Raw genomic sequence first — 20,353 nt, forward strand, 5'->3', positions numbered from 1 at the left:
AGGATGGACCTTGTAGTACTGAATTGTCATTCTGAACTTCAGTATATTCTTCAGAGTGCACCCGCACCCCTTCAGTGGGCCGCTGTTGTACTGGAATTTGAGATTTCTTCGTTGGAGTTAATTGGTTTCTCTGGCCATCTAGTTAGTTGAATTGGTCGTTCTCCAAGATTCAGTCCAGTGAAATGATCTGGAAATTGCTTTTGTTGCTTTTCCGCATGATCCTTGTCAAATAATACTACATTTAGGTCTATCTCGGCCAAGGAAAAATATTCATCGTTGCCAACATCCGCTCAATCTTCTTTACCCCATACTTCTGGAAAAACTCTTCTAGTCGTAGTGCCTTCCTCAAGCTTCTAGTGTTGTTTGTATGGATCTACATTCTTCTACTGGTGCCTTGTATTGTTAGAGTTTGGTTGGCATAGTCATGAATAGATTGTTCCGTTTGCAACCGTGGGCGTCCCAGTAGCATCCCATATGCGCCTTGCACTCCACTTCTAGGAAGCTGGTCTTTAACTTTTATTTTCCCACCCTTATCTGTATATTCTCTATCATCCTAGTTTTCGGCCATTCGAACTTTGAAGGGTGCTGGTTTAAAATTTGTGGTACCCATTCTTTGCTGAAGGTGTGTCCCCAGGATGTTTACACCTGCTTCTCCATCCAGTATGACACCGGATAGTGGCTCCCATTGTTTCCTGACTTTGTAGTCTACCTGGATCACCGGCACTTCCTCATCTCTGAGAGCTTCCAAGTCAACTTCTCGAGCATCGGTTTCAGCCTTTCTTCGTTGTTTGATGAATTCCGCTGCTTCAGGCAAAGTTTGTCTGATGTCTTCTAATTCAACTGTCAGTTTTTAAATTCTTTCACAGATTTTAACATGAATTTATTCTCTCTCTTTATCAGAGTTATTATCAAAACTCAGGGAATCGGGACTATCTTCCCAATGCCACTCCTTTGTTCTGGTGTATGTTGTTCCCCTTCATTGTTTCCCATTGCAGTTAGATCTGATTTAACGTTTCCTAGATCTTCCACCAGTCCTTGGACTACAGCCAGCATAGTCTGAGAAATTCCAGATCCTAACCGATCTGGTTGTTTGTTCTCAGAAGACTGGAATGGTATCTTTTGAATGACCCAAGCATCAAAACTTTCTCGCTGCTCTGGTGGCTTCTTGGCTAGATCTTCTGTGATCTTAGCCACCAGTTCTCTCTGCTCCTTCCATTCATCGACTACCTTCTCTTATATTGTACTGGAAACCCTAGGTGTTGCCTTCACAATCCAAACCCGTTGGGTAGAATCAATGTACTCAAACCACTTGGTAAGACCCTTTGTAGAAACTGCTCGACTAGCAGGTAACGGTAACCAACATAACTAACCGTGTATAGAATGAAGTGAATAAACTTGAAAAGTTGAATTTGACTGCTACCGTGTGATAGATTGCGGAATTCTTTCCTTGAAAATATAACAGGAATAGATCAAACTGTGATCCTCAATGCCTATGGGGTGACTTAGCAAGCACCCGTTGGGTCGTACCCCAAAACTGTGATGACATAGACACTCGTAGTGCTAGAGCAAGAAATCCACCCAAGTGAGATGCCTAACTCGTATCAACAGCCATGCTGTCTGGACTTTTTTTTGCCTCTAGACTCCATGGTATAGATCAGCTGATGTGATTTCAAGAGTATCAAAAGCTCCACTTGAGCGTCGCACTAGAAACATGTAGTGCGTACAAAACACCCAAAAGATCTGTAATGGCAAGACTCTTGTTTGTCCATTAACATCAATGGGAACTTCATGGGATATATCTATTCAAGCTGGAGAACAATCACCCAAGAAATACCAGCATTGGGTCTTACCCTAGGTCTGACAATGGCTCTTAGCCTGTGTGGATCATAGCCCTTGTGCCAATAACAAATTAGTGTTCAATCGAGAAACCGATGAAGACTAATTGGAGTGGCATCTTGGTCTCTTACTAGCGGAGAGTTGGAGTACCTTGGCTCAGGCTGACTCACGAGCAAAACATGTATCAAAATATTCTTAAAAAGTTTTCATTATTCTTTAAGGGAAATAAGAAAGAGAGAAAAGAAGATCATGCTGGGCTGAGGAACTTTCCTTAAAGGACTATGACATGTATAGTTGATTTCCATGCTCTTGTGCATCTTATGCCTAACGTGCATCTTATCCTATAAGCATGCAATCGTTTTCTGCTATGAATCTCATCGAGAGAGGTAACAAAAAGACACAAACAAGTCATAGATTGACCCACCTACCGTGTATGTTGTTGTGACGACACCACTGCGACTTAATGATAGCACTTTGCCTCGGATTAAGTCCGAATTTTAGGTTATTATCATGTTAAACAATCCAAAACGTATCTTGTCCTTGACAAAGTGTATGGTGTTCTAGTGGAAGCGTATACCCCAATGGAGTGTCAGACATCCAATAGACTAGTACGTCATGCATTCTTAGCAAAAAATTGAATAAGAATTAGAATAAAAATCATGTGGCTGCCATGATAGCCTCAACCTTGGGAGCCGTTGGTATACGTGTCGTGCACGATTACACTGGCATGGATACATCACAATGCACCGTTGCAAAAACTATGAGCTTATATCCACATAGTGCCAAAGATATGTGCGTGAGAATGATCTAACGTCAATCGATAATACCTTGGCCCATAAGAGAAGCCGCTATACATGAAGTTAGGAAAAGCACTTTGCTTTGTACAGCGGCGTCTTATGGAGTCTGCTCAAGCACTTTGTTTCGCATAGTAGAGAATGTTTTTCCAAAACGAAAAGTAAAACATAGGCAAGAACAAACAGAACTTGAAATGTACTAACCTTGTCGCCCACTTGTGGAGAAGTTGCTGGTAGTGCGCTCAAATCTGCTCAAGTGAGTGAGCGTATGGATCAGATACACTCGTGGGATGTAAAAACCGAGAAGCGATGTTGTATAAAAATTGCAAATCCTTTGCTACAAGTCTAGGAATCGGCCATGCCGATGTTCGGGAGATTCCAAAACATTTTTGAATCTCCATGCTTTTGCACCCACATGATAATATATGATATAGCTTAGTAGCGTGACTTTGGATGCTACCCGTGGTATTAAGTACATGTGCCAATGTCCGCGATGAAAATAACAAAAGAATGAATTGTTGTACTTTGCCCTTGCTGAACTAAGGCAACCGTTACTTGCCATGCTTGAAGTACGAGAAGAACTTATTAAGTACAGTAGCCCACAAGTCTTGCCTCCGTAACAATTAATGTTTGGATGGAGCCTTGCTCCGTTGTCCCAATGATGTACAATCGTCGACCTTGTCGACCATTGGCCGATGTGTTTGAGCTTCCGTAATCTTGGAACCGGTCATTAAGATCGTTGTAGGAGGCTTGCCCCATCCAAAATTCAAATTCTAGAGGTGGAAGATGGAGAAAGAGAGACTCTTGTTGGCGGATTAAATCGTAAGCGACCATGCCGAGCATGTCAAGTATAAGAGAAGCCATGCTTCGAGTGCATAACATGTGGATCTATCCCCACATTGTCTTGTAACCTTGCCAAACACCAATACGAGGGCAATGCCAATCTTCCATGAGTAGAAATTAAAGCCTTGAAAACTTCCCCATAGAGGATCGTGTCCTCATCAAGACTTGCATGTACTTCGGCTGTACTACTAAAAATTGTGCACCTTGGCCTTGCCGACTGCATTCGACTTTCATACGAAGGTGCAAGCTTGCCAGGCCTTGTCTTAGAGGTCTCTGCCATGGGCAAAAGCCTTTATGGGAACCATACCATGTAGAGGTTGAGAGGGTTTGTTTTATTTAAAAAAATGAAAAGAAACTTTAAGTGTCGCAACGATGGCGGAATAAGCAACGCCGTGAGAGAGAAGGAGAGGGAATCGCGCCCTCTGCAGAGCTCGTCCAGCCCCGGCCCTGTGTTGAGAGTTCCTCTCATGGCCTTGCAACCTTAACGAGCCCGCCCTAGCCCGATTTGGTGGAGTTCGAATTTGGACCTCTTCTCGGGCCAAGCCTTCGTGCACGCGGATCTTTGAACTCTTCCTCGGCTTGTCAAGCATCTTTGCACACGCCGTGAACGTCGACCCCAAAGAACTCCATGGACTTCTTCTCCCCAAGGCCCTTAGCCACATCTATCCTTGCTCCTCTGCATGCAAGACATGCAAAAAGCTCCTTCCAAACATAAGAGCCACGCCCTCCATAGCTCTTAAGAGAGAGATTGCTTTCCTCCTCGATTGAGAGCAAGAGAGAGAGATCTTCTCCATGATTCTCCATGAACGACCGAGAGAGAGAGAGAAAGAGAGAGAGATGCACAAGTCATGCAAGGCCCCCTTCCTCCATATCTCTCCCCCCCTAAGCTCTGATACCAATGTTAGACAAGGGGAGCTAGAACTTAGGAGTCCACCACCCAACCACCCACTATATAGCATGGCCCCTGGCCCTTTGCCCTAGTTGGACTCCCTTTCCACACTGCCTAGCCCAGCCTTGCCCTTGTCTAGCCCGGCCTTGCCCTTGTCTAGACCGGCCTTGCCGGTGTCCTGACACCAAACTTGCCACAAGTATAACAATTAAGGCTTCGATTTTGAAAATTACTCCAACCCTGTCCTTGGCCAATACCTCCTTAGTATCTGTCGTGCTTGATACTAGTGCCATTGGTACCCGATTTCTCCTCTTGGGGTACAGTGGTTGTCTCTGCCTTAGCTGGTTCAGCATTGGGAAATGCCACTAGAGATAGATCTTTTCCCTTCTTGAAGTGATGAATGTGAATGCCACACTTGTTCCATAAATTACCATAGGCCTTGCAATAGGTACATTGTGGACATTCATTGGAAACATGATCTTTAGATTTGTACCTTGAGCACCATGTTTCCATTCTCCTAACTGATTTTCTAGTATGGCTGATTTCAGCAATCTGTCGGGCCATTTCATCAATCTTCCTGGACCAAGACCCCTTCTTCGGCTTGTGCTTGCTCTTTTCATCTGAGCTGCTATTAGAGCTACTGGAGGTCTCACTGGAATCATAATTCTCAATGGAAGAACTGCTACTACTGGACCTCTTCTTTTTCTAACTTCTCTCCTTCTTAGCTTGTTGTTCAAGCTTCAGAGCTCGCTTTACCAAATCATTAAATTTCTTTGTTGGTGTAGGTACCTCTTGTTCTAAAAATTTCCTTATTGCGGAACCCATTTAGAAACCATGTGTGTAGCCTCTTTTTTATGGTGTCTCCTACAACTGCCTGGTTAACTCCTTGATCTTCTCAACATAACTTCTCACTAACAATTTCCCTTGTTTAATCTTATCTAGCTCATAGAGGATGTCCTCATCACCCCTGTTGTCTAATACTCCAATCTGAAAGCCTTGAGCAATTTGTTGTATGATCTGAGTTGGCAAGTTGGCTAATCGTAATACCATTTCCTTGCTGCATCTTTTAGTGTTTGAGGAAAATATTCTCCCCAGTCATCTTCATCAATATTCTTCAACTCAGCATATTGTTCCAAGCTTGAATATGAACATCTGGATCATCTTTCTTTCCTCCTTTGAACACTGGGAAAGAGAATTTTCATGAAGAAGTATATTCATGCCGGTTGGCATCATCTCTGCTTCTTCTGACCTTGGGAACCTGACTTCGTCTTGAAGTTTTCCTGTAGTAATCGGTATCAGCATCCCAGTCAACTTCTTCTTCAGTTTCAGTCTCTGTCTCTTCTCTAGCTTTCCTGCTAGAACTGTGATGATTGTCCTTGTTGCCCTTGGCGTCAACTGCCTTTTGTGTGGACCGAGAACTTCTGGTTTTGTGTTCTTCCCGCTCATCCCTTCTCCTCCTGGAGTGACTGAAATGTTTAGAGTCCCTAGCCTCTTCATCATGACTGTGCTCCTCCTCAGCCTCAGTCTCACTCTCAGGGTCTTTTTGAGGATCAGACTCTCCTTCTAATACCTCAGGAATAGGGTCAACGCGGTTGGAATTGTTGCCTAGCCGGGTTGGCGATTTGTGACCACGACTGGCTTTGGGCGCCATGGGTACATCTGGAAATTCTAACTAGGGGATAATATTTTTCTGGTCAAAGAGCGAACAGCTCTAACCATTGTGATCGCCAAAATGGAATTGGAGTTGGTCTCTTCAGACAGCTGATTCCCATGTTAGAATTTAGAGCTACTGGTTATGTCGTCAGTTAAGTTAGTGAAACCAGAACAGAGTACTGAACTGAAATAGGGAATTGAACTGGAATTTTATAATGAAACGAGAGACATGATTGGAAGATTTGAAAGAGTATTTGCAGAGTCAGATTAATAGCTCAAGAATAACCAGTACAATGTATGATGGGTTAAAGCTCGGATGATTATAGAAGCAATGATTACAGGGTGCAGCTAGAGAGTAAGAGCTCGTTAACCCAAAAGTATTTAGAAATCTAGAGCCAAAAGTCAAGTAGCTAAGAAGCCAAGAAGCCCAATTACAATGTAGTGGGTCCTATTTATAGCTCCCAAGAGTTACTGCAATAACTAGCTACGGTAATTATTGTTAGTGTGATTGATCCCACTGTTCGGCCGTTTAAGGAGCAGTTCCTGCCTACTGGGACTGTCTTCGTCTTCTACAGATGCGATAGAAAACGTCTTGCATACGTGCCTTGCAAGCACATCTACTTTGTGGTTTCTAGAGTCTTGGGTTTGGACTCCGTTTCCCATGAGTTTGTGTATAAATCTGCACTTACAAAAGTAGAGTTGTTTTGGACTTTGGGAGGTTCCCGGATAGCTTTGTAGGTTATAGATTTCATGTCTTAACCTTTTTTGAAAAATGTACGTGCCAAGTTTTTGGTACACTATTTTGGAAAGGATGTATGTCACCTAGAATTGTGTTATGTGTTGAGTATACTATTGAATGGCTCTTAAATCTAAATTTGTGTCAATCGGTTCATAGATTTGTGGTAATAAAAATAACACGCTGTCGGAGGATTTGTGTTTGAAAGGTGAGCCAGGAAGACGCGGGGCCTCTGGCTATGAGAGGTGTGAGGAAGAGAGTTGCAGCAAACACAATGAATGTAGACAAAGCTTAAAACTAACAGCTTGAACAAGATTCTAAAGCTTGATTATCGAAAGCGAACAATTAACAGTATCGTTGCTTAAATTAAATGTTAATTGTGGATTTTAAGCTCCTTACATCAGTTTAATCTGCCTTCATTGGCTTGTCAAGCTTGCCTTGATAATATTTCTCTCCTTCGTTCTTCCTCTCCTGCTTTAAGATAGATAGATAGATAGATAGAGAGAGAGAGAGAGAGAGAGAGAGAGAGAGAGAGAGAGAGAGAGAGAGAGAGAGAGAGAGAGAGAGATCCCAGGAAAATGATTAATTATGGCTTATGGAAGAGATTACGACTTGGGTTATGGCTTCTTTGATTAGAGTGGCTATGGAAGCTTGGCTTAGGATTAGAGTGCTCAAAGCTTATGGACTCCTCCCTAATATAGCAGAGTACGAAAACTTAAATATCTCATAATCGATGCAGAATTAGCCCCTCTGTGTGAGAACTCCTTTTCCTCATCTCGCGTGACCTGTTTTCACAAAAAACCTTTTTTACAAAAAATTTACAAACTAAGACTTTTTCGGCCTCCCTCATGCAGAGGTATGAAGTCTCTCACACACTTTCCTTTTTATCACTGACCACATGTCTTCCTCTACCCAAGTTTCCTTACATGTCCTAAGAGCCTTTTCACATGTAAACACATTTTCTCAAGCATGAAATCTTTACGCTTAGGCTTTCATAACGACATAAAACATACACTTCCTGGATCTCCTTACTTGTTCTTGAGCCCTGGTCACTGCTCAATAAATGTGTAAGCTTCAAATATACTTTTTCTGCTTCCCCTTGCTCTTTTGTCCATCATGGACGTGGAACCGTATGACATCCACCCCCTCTAAACCTGCACAGTCTTCGGTCTGTGCCAACCGGTCTTCAATCTACATTAGCTATAAGCACTAAAACTGCTTGCCATCCAGCTCAATTATTTGGTAGTTGTCCATCAAAAATCTTTGAACCGTATATGTCGTGTGTCCAAAGCACTCAATTATGAAAAACCTGTTTAGTGAACTCCGCCAGACTCAAGTGCTCCAGTTAATGATGCACATTGCTTGACCATCAAGCTCACTTTAGGGAACCCTGTCAAGCGCAAATATGCCTTACTCTCTTTGCATCGAGTTGGTTCTGTCATCATGAAGAACCTTGGAACAATCTGGACCTGTATTATTAGAGGCATCTTTACTTGGGATTCAAGCTCGATCATGGAAATCAACTTTAAACTGTAAATCTTCACCCATAACATCCACAAAAAAATCACTCTTTAAAATATCAACATTCATCAAAATTGTAGGAGTTATCTCCTCATGCAGCCCATGTTTAAGCATAGATGTAGAACCCCTGTCAATAATCTGTTCACAATCAGCATGATCTATAGAATCTTTATACTCATCAATATCATCCTTTGCTTCCTCATCTGCATCCATGTTACTTAGCAATCTATAATAGCACTGCAAAGGTTCATCCGGTACCCCCTCTGAAGGAGTACATGCATCACAAAGCTCTTCTATACTGTCGTGGTCATCTCCTTCAGATCTAGCCAAAAAATCATCGATTATGGAATCTTCTTCCATGATAACAACATCTACAAACATATTGTTAGTAGCAATCATAGGTTCATTGAAATTCTTAGGCTCATCCTGTGCTGGGTCCGCAATCTCGGTCACTTCATCTAGTACTGTGTATATAATAGCTTTATTTATGCAATCATCTGCAACAAACATGTTGTCCTTCTCGGCTATAGTATTGATAGTTGCATTAGTAACCAGTAGAGGATTATCTGCTTGATGAACTCCTTCAGAATAACCAATGTCAAGATCAACAGCTTGTAACCACTTGTTGTACAGTCTAGCTTTTACTAGAACCATTATCGGAGGTAACTTCTGTGGGAGCAATCTTTGAAGAAAAATCATAGATTTTTGTTTTAGCATTGAATTCATTGTTTTCCTTTGCTAGGTTGCTCAAAATATGGTCCTCTGAAGTTGAATCTGCTACTTTCAAAGCCGCATTTGTCTTGGCTTTACTCCTTGCAGAAATATATTCCCAAAATTCATCATAGTTAAGAAACTGCATCTGATTCCCTTCTCCTTTACATAAGACAATCTGGCTTCGTTCAGTAATCTCCTTCATTGCCAACTCGATAATCCATGAGTTTTCATGAACAAACCCATCTACAAAATAGTCCCACTATGTGGGATGTGTTTCTGTCAGTTCTTGAACCTTATCTTTAAATTTAGAGGTTACAACTTCTTCAAAAGTCGAAATCATCCGATCTGTTGGAATTCCTCGGCTCTTGATCTCTGCTTTATAGCATTCAAAAAGTCCAGCTAGATCATGTCCTTGAAAAACACCACACTGTTCATGTACGGCATCAAGAGCCATCCTTGCAAACATCTGTGAACCAATTGCAACATTTTGGCACATCTCGAACTACTCGGTTCTCATCAAATCCATTTGAATTGAAATCTTCCATAAACTGCATCAATTTTTATGGCATCTCTATCTTCACCTCCCACCCCAGCTCGTTTCGTGTCGGGTTCACCAAAGATATCGGGGGATTTTTGTTCGAAAGGTGAGCCAGAAAGGCATGGGGCCTCTCGCTGTGAGAGGTGTGAGGAAGAGAGTTGCAACATACACAATTAATGTAGCTTAAAACTGTCAGCTTGAACACGATTCTGAAGCTTGATTACCCAAAGCGGACAGTTAACAGTATCGCTGCTTAAATTATTTAAAGTCCTTACATCAGTTTAATCTACCTTCATTGGCTTGCCAAGCTTGCCTTGATAATATTTCTCTCCTTCGTTCTTCCTCTACTGCTTTATGAGAGAGAGAGAGAGAGAGAGAGAGAGAAAGAGATCCCAGGAAAATGATTAATTATGGCTTATGGAAGAGATTACGTCTTGGGTTATGGCTTCTTTGATTAGATGGCTATGGAAGCTTGGATTAGAGTGGTCTCTGGAATCTTGGCTTAGAGTGGGCTATGGAAGCTTGGAAAAGGATTAGAATGCTCAAAGCTTATGGCTTCCCCCCTAATATAGCAGAACAAAAACTTAAATATCTCTTTATCGGTGAAGAATTAGTCCCTCTGCGTGAGACGCAAAAATGCTCAAAACGCCGTTTTCCTTGTCCTCTCAAGGGCATTTTCACAAAAAAGCTGGTTTACAAGAATTTTACACACTAAGACTTTTTCAGCCTCCCTCATGCAGAGGTGTGAAGTCTCTCACACACTTTCCTTTTTACCACTGACCACATGTCTTCCTCTACTCAATTTGCCTTGCATGTCCTAAGAAACTTTTCACATGTAAAAACCTTTTCTTCAAGCATGAAATCTCTACACTTAGACCTTCAAAACATACACTTCCTAAATCTCTTTGCTTGTTCTTGAGCCCTGGTCACTTGAGCCCTGGTCACTGCTCAATAAATGTGTAAGCTTCAAATAGACTTTTTCTACTTCCCTTTGCTCTTTTTCCCATCATGGAAGTGGAACCGCATGACAACACATGGCAATATAGTTTTCTTTCATAATTGTTGCTCTTGTTCAATTTACCCTTGGATTTACTTGGGATGTGTCTTTGCTCGGTTTTTTTTATCGATAATTAGAAACCCTCATTTGGAGAGACAAACCTTGGGAAGATGGGCAAGGAAAAATAGCAATAGTTGCAGCAATATTATAAGAGCACCTCTAGACGTTGGGTTTCATAACCTGTGACTCTCCATATTTAGGATTAAGGAGAGAATAAAGGAGGAGAGGATACATTCCACAAACTTTTGAATATATGCAAAAGTTTGCATTTTTTGAAAAAGTTCCACTTAGAGGCTACGTGTGAAAGCACTATTCAATTTTTTGGTAAGTTAACAAAACAAACGCACTATGTGAAAGCTTTGTAAATCTTGAAAGAAAATGCACACTAGGGATTATAGGCACTAGAGAGAGTTAAGACGAGGACAAAAAGATGGTCAGACTTTAAGACTTAGAGATGTATCGCACCCAAGGGTAGCAAGGAGAAAACATATGTAATTTGCTAGAGATAGTGTATTGACGTGCTTCTCAAAGCCCTGCAAGTGCTGCAGTAATCCCCTTGATTTTGAGGATGCTACGCTATCTTTCATCAGAGTATTTGCAATGCAATTCCTAGATTTTCTCTTAAGTGATCATCCCCAAGATTTTTCCTCTGATGCAATCACCCTATTGAGCTTTATGGACTACTTGTACTTCCCCTTGCTACCCTTGTGTCCTAGGTGCTACCCAACTCTTAGGCTATGAAGGTGATTGTATCAAGAGAAAGGCCCATATTTTCACTCCAATACATTGGGCCTTTGGACCTTTGCCAATGGAGTGTGCCCATAATTTCACACCAACACATTGGATTCTTGGACCTTTTCCAATGGAGTGTACACAAGGTGTGGTTAGTTTTATCAATCAAAAACTTTTACTATGGGATTTGGTAGGTGCAGACGCAGTAGGTTGGACAGTTTTGGAACCAAGAGATCCACTTGAGTTGAAAGATAATTCAAAGCAAAGTAAGTAAACCTCAAAGGAAATTTGGCAGATATTGCATGAAGAGGAATGGAGGACGTCAGCACAAATTGCATGCAAGGATGCCAGATGCCAGGATGAGTAAGAGTTAGGGAGGCAAGAGAGTTTTTTATACATCTATGATCATGAAACATGCAAGAAAGGAACGTCGCTAGGCTGGCCACTGGACTGGCTTAGTGCATATTCTCTCTCACAATGCCAGGTTTTTAGTTTGATTCTATATCAGTGTTGCAAGTCCAATTTTAGCTTCGATATGTGTGCTCATGTGCTTCACCCTGGGAAGGAATCTAGCAAAGATTCTTCATAACGAGTGAGACTCCCTCCGCCTTCGACGGAGTGGCCGCCTATGGCAGTAAAAATATTATCAAATATATGCCACACCTCACAATACACACAAACTAATACAAAATGAAAGAAAGTATCAAAAGTAAACATAGCATTGTCTACCTACTCGCTCCATCTCCACTTATTAGATGGAATCTAGGTAGATTCTTCTATCCAATCTTCTTGGATAGCAGTGAGGCTTAAGGCAGCGGGTAGATCTCAAAGAGATGAGTTGTACACAATAACCACACCACCATGTAGGTTTGCAGTGATAGAGCTACGTACGGCAGCAAGAAAATAGAAACCTCACATACACTCACTATGTTTTTTATTTCGAGTTAATTTTTTGAAAATATATAGAAGGTTGAAGGGCACTCTCGCACGTAAAATATCAAGGATATCATATAAAAATTGGTATCTTAGTGTAGTTTTAAACGGGGCATTCACATTGTGCATGGGATAAAAATGCATAAAATACTCAATTGGAAACCGAGTAAGGCCTAAAAAATGTAAAAATGAATTTCTATTTGTAGATTGTAATTCCATTCAGTCTTTGAGAATCCATTGGTGGAGTCCATTTGTGCTTTTATTACTTGAATAAGTAGTAGTGCAAGCTCTTGAGATACATTGAAATTCCTGTGGAGTATTGATTTTGAGTTGAAATTGAAAATCCCAGTCAATATTACAATTATAAATTCCACAATGGTGCTAGGTTATTGGAATATCGCACATCTAGGTTCTCCTCACCTATTGTCATCCAATGTAAGAACTTCTTGTTGCAAAATCTATTATGAACCCTACTAGCTGGTAGCTACCACCACCAGTTGAAGCAACAAGAAGTTACAACTAATGCAAACCACCCCCCAAAGATAATAAAGGTGCTCATCTACCTCAAACCTAGCCAATCCGCAGAATTTGTGTGAGAGAGAAATGAAATGAAATGTTATATTAAACGTCTGCAAAAGGCCAAAATGGACCTATGAGACCAAAAAGTTACATGTATGGAGAATTTGATAAAATTGTGTGTGTGTGTGTGTGTGTGTGTGTGTGAGTGTGTGTGTGTGTGTGTGTGTGTGTGTGTGTGTGTGTGTGTGTGTGTGTGTGTGTGTGTGTGTGTGTGTGTGTGTGTGTGTGTGTGTGTGTGTGTGAGAGAGAGAGAGAGAGAGAGAGAGAGAGAGAGAGAGGAGAGGAGGAGGAGGAGGAGAAGATAGCGGCAACAACGCCAATTTTGGACCTGCCATCTACAGTAGTACTATGAAGGGATTGTGCTCAGAGAGAAACAGGATGGGCTTGCCTATGACGTTTTACTGCACCCGTTGTGCAACTCGCCTAGATCATGCATTCATAGATTTTGCATCACCAAATGTAGCTTCACATGCATAAAAGATGTGTCCATGCCACAGGAGATGTGATGGCACACTATCCTACTCATACATCAAATATTTTATTATGTTTGAGCTCTTGTAGGCTCCATGTCTTTGCCATTATTCCTAGCATTGCATTGTAGTTGCAATTGTATATTTTCACCCTGTAATTCCCTATTCCATAACTCTATATTTGTTGTCCTTCATAGCTCCATGACTTGGTGCACCTTTGCCTAGGATTCCTTTCAGGATTCGCATAATCGATGCTCCAGCAAGTAAGGATTTCGTAGCTTCTACCTCCCCTATTGCTACCGTCCCCAACCTACATGCAACACACACACACACACAAACTCTACAGGAAACATGCACAAGCATTCATAAACACATCCACATAGAATCTCTCTCTCTCTCTCTCTCTCTCTCTCTCTCTCTCTCTCTCTCTCTCTCTCTCTCTCTCTCTCTCTCTCTCTCTCTCTCTCTCTCTCTCTAAGGTCAACATACACACACGATAAGTCTATTGCGGTTGTGCTCTAGTTTGTTCTATATGTAGAATTATAGTTGTAGTTGTAGGTAGTTTTCTATAGAAAATCATACACCTCACACACAGTTAGTCTATTGCAATTGTGCTCTACGTAGTTATATCTGTAAAATTCCAATCATAGTTATAGGTAGCTTTCTACAAAAAAATCATATACCTGCTGAGAGAGAGAGAGAGAGAGGGAGGAAAGGGAGGCGTCCTATGTGTAATCTTCCTTGGTGTTGATTTTGCATGCCATGTATGTTTAAGGAATGTAGTGGATCGGTTTTCAATTTTCAGCTGGCTCTTGGGTAAGACGCAACTCCTATATTTCAAATTTTGAAGTTACGATTGGTCAGAGTCCCGTTTTGAAGTTTCGTTTGGCTCTCAAATCATTGGGGAGAAAGGCTAGGTGTTGGGACTCGGGAAGCCTCTAATAAGTTCAAATTGAGCAGCTTCCGTGACTCGAAAGTACAGGAGTGTTTGTTGTGAACAGTGGAATGTGACTGGTTTATGACAAAGACCTACAATATAAGCACGATTGCCCCGCACTAAATGGAAATTAGTGTATGAATACCAGAGCTGGCCAAATTTTGTGACTGATTTTTTTGATAATCCAACGACGCTTGTCTCAACTTGACCATATATCCCTATGCTAAGATGGCTGCCCATTTGAAATTCTAGGGATTGGAGAGGGAGACCTCCCAACAAGCACTATCACCCAACAACAAGCGCTACAATAGTGGTGATTACTATAAGCTATAAATTTTGGAAATTTCCATAAAATACAGGGGTATTTTGGTAATTTTTCCCTATCAAATAAGACTCTTTCTCTCTCTTTACTTGGTGATCCAAAGGTCCTTTTCCCACTATCTGAACGCACAAGACACCACGTGTCATCTTGTCACTGGATGCTTTTCACTGGCTCACCAAGTAAAAAGATTCAATTAATAAGTAATAAAAATGATGGACGCGCGCAGTTCACAGCCATCACCTTCGCCAAGTTTGCAGGTTCGGAGCCATCACCTTCGCCCGGTTTGCAGGTTCGCAGCTAGCAGCAGTTCCCAGCAATTCCCCAGGTTCGCAGGTTCCCAGCAGTTCGAACTGCAACAGTTCCACGTCCGAAGTTCCCAGCAATTCGTAGGTTTCTAGAAGCTACATCAGTTTGCAAGTTCCCAAAAGCTACAGGTTTGTTGACTACAACTAGAACAGACCTCTACCATGAGAGAGAGAGAGAGAGAGAGAGATTTTCATGCAAGCTCCCAAAAGCTACAGGTTTGTTGACTACCACCAGAACAGACCTCTGCCATGAGAGAGAGAGAGAGAGAGAGATTCAACACATGCAAGTCAACGTATGTCGGCCTTGCTCATTTGCAAAGAAAACCTCTGATTGCAGGCAGCAACACGTTGCTGCTCGTTGACCCTCCTGCAAACGTTTTTGTTTCCTTCTCAGACAAGGACGATGCCCCACAGACCCTCCACAGACGGTCGCCCACTTTTAAAAAAAATTCATTGGCCTTATATCTCCGCCACGTGGTGGCTTGTGATCTCAAAAAGACCTTTAGCTCATCAAGAAAAAAGAAAAAGAAGCATGTGCTTATTAATATTGTTATGCAGGTACGTTTAACTGAACTGTCCTTGAATCTGTGGCAGTCGTCTGGCAAAGAGTGCCCGCAACCTCAATCTGAGCACGCTTCTAATCTAGACCAGATACGACATTATAGTGAAGTGCGGTATGAACAAGAAAAACATGAACATGCCAGATGGAGCTGCTAGGCAATGGTTAAGTTTCGGGGTGCTTGCCCCCATGTAAGTGCAGGTGACCGGCACAGTCGGTCGCGATGTTTTTTGGGGACGCTGCACCTCGTTGGAGCTTATCATCTGCGCTCTCTCCAAGGGTCACGAGCGTGCGTGTAGGTGAGGCAGTAGAGCTCCAGAGTCTGAGAGTCAAGGCAGTGGGTTCAATACCGCGTGAGCCCCGCGTTGACTACCATTTTGGTAAACGGGCAATAGCCCACTAGACATGATTGGACACCGGCTGGGGCATGTTTTCCACGGAGGCAAGCACCCCGAAATCTAACCAACACCATGAGCTGCTAGGGAGCCGAGGTGAGCAGGTTCGAGAGCTTGAGAGGTGAGCAAGTTCAAGAGGCTTGAGAGTGGGGGGACGAATCCACTTGCAGCTTAAGATCCGACAAAGCGACGCTTCGACCAGGAGGTAGAGATTGTCGTGCTTCAGAGCCACCTGCTGCCGCTGGCTCAACCTTTCTTGACTCATTCCTGAGTAAGAAACCTTTATCTTCCGGCCTGCTGTCCACGCAGGTTTTCCTTGTGCAAGCCTGCATCAATACTCACCTTCTAGCCTAGAGACTCAGTTCAATGTACTCCGATGCACCACACTGGTTGTATAGGCGTGCAGTCACTGAGCCCCGGCCTTCCATCAATGGGCTACAGACCTTCCTCACCTCCTGCAAATTGGCGTTGGGTGCTATGGAGCATGGCAAGATGGATGAATGTTAATCAAGGCATGGTGAAGGGTTGAGAGAGAGAGAGAGAGAGAGAGAGAGAGAGAGATTCATGCAAGTTCCCAAAAGGTACAGGTTTGTTGACTACCACTAGAACAAACCTCTGTCATGAGAGAGAGAGAGAGAGAGTTTCATGCACGTATATGTTTACTATTAACTCGATTCTAGATTATGCCAACTGATCATCGATTGAAACCTGATATCTTTTGTTTCAGTAGCACTAGAACAGACCTCTGCCATGAGACACACACACACACACAGATTCATCTCTGTATCTGTTTACTGTTGACTCGATTCTAGATTATGCCAACTGATCACCGATTGAAATCTGATTTTTTCTGTTTCAATAGCATTAGAACAGACCTCTGCCATGAGAGAGAGAGAGAGAGAGAGAGAGAGAGAGAGAGAGAGAGAGAGAGAGAGAGAGAGAGAGAGAGAGAGAGAGAGAGAGAGATTCATGCCCGTATTTGTTTATTGTTGACTCGATTCTAGATTATGCCAACTGATCACCGATTGAAATCTGATATCTTTTGTCTCAATAGCACTAGAATAGACCTGTGCCATGAGAGAGAGAGAGAGAGAGAGAGAGAGAGAGATTCATGCCCGTATCTGTTTATTGTTGACTCGATTCCAGATTATGCCAACTGTTATCAATTCAAATCTTATATTTTCCGTTTCAATAGCACTAGAACAGACATGTGCCATGTGTGTGTGTGTGTGTGTGTGTGTGTGTGTGTGTGTGTGAGAGAGAGAGAGAGAGAGAGAGAGAGAGAGAGAGAGAGAGAGAGAGAGATTCACGCCCATATCTGGTTATGTTTATTTGAGCTAAACTCATGCCCATCATTTCTGTCCCAATCTCAAGAAATTCAATCCAATCTCTAGTTTTGAACCACAAGTCCCCAAAGTCCTTCATCATTGCCTTGTATTTATGCTAATGTGTATTTTGTGTCTTGCAGAGAGAACACATACTCACAACACTGGACATTTGGATTGCACATGCATAACTCCAGCTGGACTACACTGTAAGGTTTGTTATCTCCATCCAACTCCCCATGACTATGTGTTTTCTTGGTGCAACACATAAACGCTACGGGGCAGGGCACGGCTTCCGTTTCTTATAATTTTTGGAGAGACCACAGTGCCAACTCTCCACCATACTTTTGTATGGCACGTGTGCATGCCGTGCACTGTATACTTAGCATCTTCAATTTATGGCGCTCTATTGTAGGATAAAATGTTTAACTATTCACATTCCTTTTTTGTAGCTTGAGTCAAAGATCGGCGTGTAGCTTGGACAATCTGAAAACATCTGTACAACGTTTCAGGTCAGTAAAGCACTTCATTTCAAATTGCAATACATTGATGCTTTATCGATTTGCTTGTTTTAGAATTTTGTACCTTGCTTCCTTCAGTTTGCTTTACTTGCATGCTGCTTTCAAAACTATACAAATAGATGTTGAACAACATCTATATATGTTAAGTATACATACAACTCTTTGAGTAGTAAACACATGTAGTATATTGCAATTGTAATCGTAAATGCACTTTGTGCATCTTTACTTTAGACCTAAACAATTGATACCATACTATATTTGTCCTCATTTCTCCCATAGTAGGTGTCAATATGAAGTTCTCAAGGCCTGCAAGGTTACAATCCAAGCGTCACGAAGCCAGGAAATGAACTGCAACCAAGTTAAAAGCAGCTCACCGTCCAAATGCTAGGTCATGGTTTGAAATTATTACATTATATAAAGACTTGATCATGCAATGTGACATTCGTGCTCATAGTCTAGAACTGTGTCCCTCTTGCACGGTGGCAAACCTCACGTACAACGATAAACGAGGCCGTGAGACAAATGAAATAGACAGTCCTGGTGCACTCACTTCAGTATTATTGTTGAGCGCTTTGGAACATGCAGAAGTCAAATACTCATGGATGACTTGTACTTCTTATAAAACAACTAATTCCCATCAAAGATATATTGCCATTCATGCACCTGACTACATAGAGCGTATTCTCTCTGCTCGACAAATACACACACAACTGCTTAGCATTATAGATGTATCGATAAGTGTGACACAAACTACACATGCAATAGCACGAGGATCACTAGAGCAGAGTTCATTGCTAGATAACCCACTGATATCTTGGTCAAGTGCTGCTAGTCTACACTCTACAAGTCATGAGCTATCCATCTCAACCATTTCACACTTAGCAACATTGCATCTACAGTCCATTATCAGTTCAAGATACCAACAAGGAATCAATAGTATTCCCTCTCTATTCACGAGACCGATGAGCGATATTTTGATATAAAAGAGGCAAATATTATAATCATAGACGAGTTGTCTATGTTAACACGGACCACTTTTGACCTTATCACAAGACAAATTGTCAACATAACAAGGAGTACATTGCCAAATTCCTTCAACAAAAAATGTGTTCTCTTGCTTGGTGACCTTGCACATTTGCCCCCAGTTTGTAATCACGCACGGGAGCTTTGTGAAGCATGCCATATCACAGGCTCGGTGCACTGGCTGCATGCAACTTTCTACAACATATCATGCTCCATAAAACATGCAACGGACCCTGAACTTCTTCAATTCTTGACCTTTAATCGTGAAAGAAGACCAACCATAGATGAGATCAACTGTACCTTGGGTGCATGCATTATAGATGAAACACATGTGCATGACTACATCAACAACTCCACTACAATAATTTGCACTCATAGCTTAGACGTCAAACACTATAACAGCCTTGCCTTGAATAACGGATGTCTCAAGGGTTCTTCCATGTTGATCTTTCGAAACTGGCATTAACTTACACATCACCCTTTGTAGCATTGTCTTGCGCTCTAATTTGGTCTCAATTCTTATGACCACTTTCTCAACGGTTCTGAACAATTCTACTATTGTTTTTTTCAGTATGAACTCTAATCATGTCACCATTGCAGGTAACATAGATAACCAAGAGAACAAAATGAGCAATTCAAAGGTATACTACTCTATAAAACATATCACATTATGTTTCTTTAATGTACACAAAATACTGATCACATTTGTATAATCTTGCAGAGACTTGTTACCCTTTTCAAGCAAAACATTTCCTCGAAGAAAAACCCCCACCCCTAAATCGAACCATGTCAGTATCCAACAGAGAGGCAAACGCACCTGATTAACCTGGCAAGTTGTCGCCCGGACGCTTACATCAATGGTATTGAAAACTATGCAGAGTTGCGACTGTTAATAGAGAGATCCGTAAAACAGCTCGAACTAAACAAGAGCATGGGTATCAAAAGAGCAATAGCTTAGTTCTATACACACATCAACGTGAGTACAATTTTATCTTTTTTTCTTCTTCTCATTGCTTTGCTATCTATAATAAACAGTAAACATGCTTTTTTGCAAGGATTTTTTTTTTTTGTTTATTCCTTCTAATACTCTTTTTCTCTAGGTCTAATGAAAGAGATCATTTACAAACTAAATATAGAAATCGACATGCCCGAGGATCTTATGACAGTCGAGGACGGTAATCGTTTGCTTCAATTGAAGACACCAATAAAGCCCTACATTCTTGAGATGTTGCACTATGGCTTTGATGTCGTGCTCAAGGACCTGTTAGATACAACGAACAATGACACAAGTGAGATCTTGGCAAGCTTGAAGAGAGAGTGCAATGACGAGCCACCATCAATTACAGAGCAAAAGCTGACATGGCAACACAACAAGGATGTTTACAAAGCACGATATGATAGTGTTGATCCATACACTTTCATCAACATCAACAACCCACCCATAGGTCACACCACCTTGAAAAAAATTCAACAAATATCTCACTCGAATACATATTCTAATATTCTCAAGTTCTAGCATGCAATCTTGCACTAATCCCGTTTCTTTTTCTCTTGCTTTTCCTGTGCAGAATAGGACAACAAGACTCAAGTTCTATTGCTCGAGCACGACAATCAACCGAGCAAAAGACAACGGACATTGAATACACTGTCTACTCCATCACATGCCGCTAA

The 20,353-nt window shown here is 41.8% G+C and overlaps 1 pseudogene; it reads left to right on the forward strand.

Moving 5' to 3' along the window:
• The first annotated feature begins 19,203 nt into the window (after positions 1-19,203).
• LOC147422177 (uncharacterized) lies at positions 19,204-20,353 on the forward strand (annotated as a pseudogene).

The sequence above is a fragment of the Adiantum capillus-veneris genome, chromosome 27 (genome assembly GCF_014529385.1).
Source record: "Adiantum capillus-veneris isolate H3 chromosome 27, ASM1452938v2, whole genome shotgun sequence".
NCBI lineage: Eukaryota > Viridiplantae > Streptophyta > Polypodiopsida > Polypodiales > Pteridaceae > Adiantum > Adiantum capillus-veneris.